General features: G+C 36.8%; 1 pseudogene; it reads right to left on the reverse strand.

Annotated features, from left to right (window-relative positions):
* Nucleotides 1-2,630: 2,630 nt before the first annotated feature.
* On the reverse strand, nt 2,631-2,751 carry LOC130028075 (uncharacterized; annotated as a pseudogene).
* Nucleotides 2,752-5,572: the final 2,821 nt, after the last annotated feature.

Below are 5,572 nucleotides of genomic sequence, written 5' to 3' on the forward strand. Positions count from 1 at the left end.
ATATTTGTTTTAAAATTTATTATTGCTTAGGTAGTTAAATATTCTTAAATGTCAGTATGCAAAATTACTACATCACTGCCAACAAGTGTTCTTGGCCCTCCACCACTAGGTTTTTTCAATCCATCTTCCATATGAATGGGAGAGAATATATTATACTCATGGTCACGGTCCTCCTGTTGTTCATCGATTTGCTCCAGCGGGCCCAGGAACGTCTCCATCATGAGACTTGTTGTTACTGTGTTTGACATATCGAATACATCACGGGTAGCTTGCCAGGCTCTGCCGTGGGGGCGAGGTGCTCTTGGTAGCTTGCTGGGCTCTCCGAGAGGGGCGGAGGAATCGAACTTGGGTCGGCCATGTTGGCCGCTTGTAAGGCAAACGCCTTACCACTGTGCTATCACTCCATGATGTATTCATATTATACTAAGTGAAACAAATCAGAGTTAGAAAGACAAATATCAGTTGATCTCACTCATATGCGGAGAAGTTCTTTAATTCCTAAATATTTAAAATTCCTATACACTTTTAATATAGATTAAGATATTGATTAACAGGAACACCATTCAGATATAAGTTAAAATTCTTAGGTGAGATGAAAATGGTCTAGAATTACCTTACTTTTGACTATCTTTTAACTCTAGTACAAAGGGCTTAAACATGAGTTAAACACTTCTGGTAACATTTTCTCTGAGCATATATTAATGCTTCAGGCATATGAAGTTTAATTAAAAGCCTGCGAGAATCCAGTACTTCTGACAAATCAGGTTGAAGGATGTGTGGATGTGTATTCTTCCTTATTGCAACTCTAATTGTGTTTGTAAAATTAATAATTGTCAACACAATAAGATACTTACTGAATAGTTTCAAATATATTATCTATTTTCATGTGCCAAAATAGATGCAGTAAAATGTTTAATTCACATCTACAAGGAAAGTTAATGTGTGGAAGACAGTATATATATCCATTGACAATCGGCCTAGAAATCCTTTTTAAATTAAAAGTTGAGGATGGAGATTTAAGCACAGAGATACAGTAAATATTTGTAGAAAACCATCAAAAAAGATTTGTTCTATACAGAAGTAGGCTGGCAGTGTATGAAAAAAAAAGTCATCTGTACTTTTATGTTCATTGCAACACTATTCACAATAGTCAGAACCTGGAAACAACCAAAGTGTCTCAAAGCATATAACTAGATGAAGAAATTATGGTACATATACACAACGGAATACTATACAGCTATTAGGGCCATTAAGTTATGATATTTTCTTATACATGGATAGACATGAGAGTATCATGTGGAATGAAATGAGTCAGAGGGTGAGGGACAGACATAGAATGATCACACCCATTTGCAGGAAATAAAAAAAAGTATGAAACTAATATTAAAAAACAGTAGAAACAATGACTAGGGTGACTGGTCCATGGCTGGAAGCTTGCCACTGGGGTGGGGGAAAGTGAAGTTATAACAGAGACGGGACCACTATAACAATGACAATGATATTTAGAAATGATCTCTCTAGACAAGAACTGAGTGCTGAAAGGAGGTAATGTGATGTACATGAAAACCTTTTAGAACCTGTATTGCAAACCACAATGCCTAAAAGGCAAGGGAGGAGAGAGAGAGAGAGACAGAGACAGAGACAGAGACAGAGAGACGAGAGAGAGACAAAGAGAAAGTTTCAAAGTGTCTGGTGTTTGGCATAGAGGCAGTGTGGGGGGGAGGTAGGGGGTTGGTGGGATACTGGGGACACCGTGGGAAATTATACTGGTGAGGGATGGGTGATGGAACATTGAATAACTGAAACCCAAATATGAACTACATTGTATACCTTATGGAGATTCAATACCAAAAAATGAAAAAAAAAAGAATGTATCTAGTTACCATTTTAAATGATAGCTAGATTCTATTGATTGCTTTCAGTTCGTCAGATGTGAAAGATCTGCCTGTCACCGTTATTTTTCTGCTAATTTGGTCCAGCAACCAAGGGATCTTTGATAGTCTCTTTAGGGGGTGTTCTGGGAAGCTATGGAGACAATTATGTCATCTATATGCATGGCACTGTTGAACATGAATTTCAATTTATAAATGAGGCGGAGGACTTACCAAGAGATGAAATGGCATATTCTTCCTTAATAAAAATTTTAGCCAAGGAGCGATAGCACAGTGGTAGGGCGTTTGCCTTGCGTGCAGCCGACCTGGCCAAGCCGGGTTTGACTCCTCTGCCCCTCTCAAAGAGCCCGGCAAGCTACCGAGAGTATCTCACCCGCACGGCAAAGCCTGGCAAGCTACCCGTGATGTATTCAATATGCCAAACACAGTAACAACAAGTCTCACTATGGGCCCACTAGAGCAAATCGATGAATAACGGGAGGACCATGACCATGACCTTAAAAGCCATATTAACAGACTTGAGAATTCACTCAAGTCCAGAACTCTAAAGCTAGACAAAAAATGCATACACAGTTTACCAAAGATTTAATTGAATTCTTATTGTTATTAATTATAAAACATTAAAAAACTTCAGAAAAGATGTTTTTGCCAAAGAATAGAAGTTTGTAGAAACACGGGGAGTTTATTTACTAAGTTTTTTCAAAATTATGAATGAATGAAATGTGACTTTAGAACTCGGATAGTTAGTTTTTATGTCAATCATTATAACCTTGCAATCTATTAAAAATAATTATTGTTTTTATCAGAGTGATAAGAACAGATACTACACTTGATCTTAGCCAAAAGGCCGAGAAGGGCTGGAGCGATAGCACAGCGGTAGGGCGTTTGCCTTGCACGCAGCCAACATGGCCGACCCGAGTTCGATTCCTCCGCCCCTCTCGGAGAGCCCGGAAAGCTACCGAGAGTATCTCGCCCTCATGGCAGAGCCTGGCAAGCTCCCCGTGACATATTTGATATGCCAAACACAGTAACAACAAAGTCTCCAATGGAGACGTTAATGGGCCCGCTCGAGCAAATCGATGATCAACGGGAGGGCCTTTACTTTAAGGGCTGGAGCGATAGCACAGCGGGTAGGGCGTTCGCCTTACAAGCGGCCAACATGGCCGACCCGAGTTCGATTCCTCCACCCCTCTCGGAGAGCCCCGCAAGCTACCGAGAGTATTGGATATGCCAGACACAGTAACAACAAAGTCTCCAATGGAGACGTTACTGGGCCCACTCAAGCAAATCGACGATCAACGGGAGGGCCTTTATCAGAGTGATTTTTTTTATCTTTTTTCAACCTCAGTTTGATCTTAAATAAAGTAATTTCGAATATTCAATAATAGTATCAGACAAAACATAGGTGTGATAATATTTTTGTAATTAAGATTAGGTAACTTTAATTGTAAAATCATGTGATTAAAATTTAGATGATACATGGGATTGTCTTACACTGTTGAAATTAGAATGGAATCCAATTAATAATTCTATTTAGTCGAGAAAATTTATGCTGTTTTAAAGAGGAAAGAAGCCTCTAAAATTAATTAAAAGTTAAAAAAGTATTTAATATTAAATACTTACAAAAATACAAATGAGGAATTTTATCTTTCATTAATATATTTTAACTAAATACAAATGATTCTGCTTTGTATTAATTCAAAAGCCTCAATATTAGATCAAACACAAAACAAGTGTTTTTATTTGAACATTTAATGTGTCAAAAACACAGGGGCTGGAGCAATAGCACAGCGGGTAGGGCATTTGCCTTGCACGCAGCCAACATGGCCGACACAGGTTCGATTCCCAGCATCCCATATGGTCCCCCGAGCACCGCCAGGAGCAATTCCTGAGTGCATGAGCGAGGAGTAACCCCTGAGCATCGCCGGGTGTGACCCAAAAAGCAAAAAAATAAATAAATGAATAAAGTGTCAAAAACAATGAAAAAAATTGTTATTCTATTTACATAGTTTCTTAAATTTAGTCTAATAAAAATCTATCACACATAATCCATAAAGGACTAGTATCAAGACATAAAAGGACTAGTATCAAGACATATAATTTTATGTATATATATAAAATCACATCTATACTAAAATATTATTGGGACAAACAAACCAATAAAACATCACAAAGATAAAAGCACATTTTTGTATATGTAAAAATGTTTTTATCATTATATATTTGAAACTACGTTCACTCTTGTCAGTAATTGAGGAGCTACAAGTCAAGTACACTCAACGAAGTCTTTACAAATACAGATGTAAGAAGTGACATCCATCAGCAGTTGAGATAACAATGTATATGATCAAAAATATTTAGGTATAACACAGGGCTTTAGTCAAGCGAATGCTTAAATGCATTCTATGTTTTAGTCATAGAAAGGAGTATTATATAATCCAATAAAATATGATCATCTTAGATATAAGATATTAAGTTCAAGACTAAGAATCAAAATACTTCCAACAATATGGTATTCACTAGGCAAGCCACTATTTAAAAAAATTAATGAATAATCATATTTGGGAACAAACCTTAGGTGTAGAGGCAGAGGTTAGGAAAGTTTTGTTGTTAGGTAACACCAGGGCTCCAGTTTCCATGTTAAATGATAACTTCCTTAGTCTTCCTTAGAAAAGATATATTTCATTATAATAATATACATGTGATATATTTTTCTTTCACTGATAAAGGGAATGCCTGTCAGGGTACTCGCATTTGACATATTTTAGGTAGTGGCTTAGCAACTGTGATCATAATAATCCATCCTATTATTCGATCACCTTAAGTCTAGACTGTTCTCAAATAATGTCAAATTTCTGGCATTTCAACTCACGAAACTTTAATTGGTACATGGTTCAGTAAAAAAATAAACTTCTGAACAGGCTAAATAAATCAATAATGTCTGCTTTGTTAGCTCCTGTCAATGCATTAGTCAAAACAACTTGACTTTATTTTAACCCTCATGCCATGCCTTATGATCCATTACTTTATTTGCTTCTGTGTTTGCATTGACATTCAAGTAAGTGAAAATGGTACATGGCAGCAAATACTTGCTACCCAAAGTTTGGCATTTTGTGGATATTTTATAACAGGAATCTGCAAGTTACATTTAACTGTTTTATCCTACATTCCGGGGTAATTAGTGTTCCCTCTGCATATTGAATAAATGCCTTTAAATTAAATCGGTTGAGCAAATTAGCAAATAATTCTGAACTAATTATGGTAGTCCATGTTTAACTTCCTTTTTATCTGGTATCACTTTTATTTTAGTGTGAATAAATCACTGGTCTTCATTGCCATCAATAAGAAAAGAGAGTCCTGTCTCCCACATCCACTCCAGAACTGGTTGCTCTTGTTCTTTTGGATGTATGCCAATCTCTGAATATAAGATGATATCTCTTTGTCGTTTTGATTTTCATTTAACAATCCCCTCAAAAAAGCTGGGGTGGCCTTGCTATTATCAGACAACACAGATTTCACGTTGAAAAAGATTAGAATGGACAGTGAAGGCCATTTTTTTTTATTAATCAAAGGATATGGACAGCAGGAAGAAATCAGACTCCGAAACGTGTACGCGCCCAATGAGGGACCAGCCAAATACCTACAACAACTGCTAACAGACCTTAACAAGGACATGAAAA

The sequence above is a fragment of the Sorex fumeus genome, unplaced genomic scaffold, assembly GCF_029834395.1.
Source record: "Sorex fumeus unplaced genomic scaffold, SorFum_2.1 ptg000038l, whole genome shotgun sequence".
Taxonomy (NCBI): Eukaryota; Metazoa; Chordata; class Mammalia; order Eulipotyphla; family Soricidae; genus Sorex; species Sorex fumeus.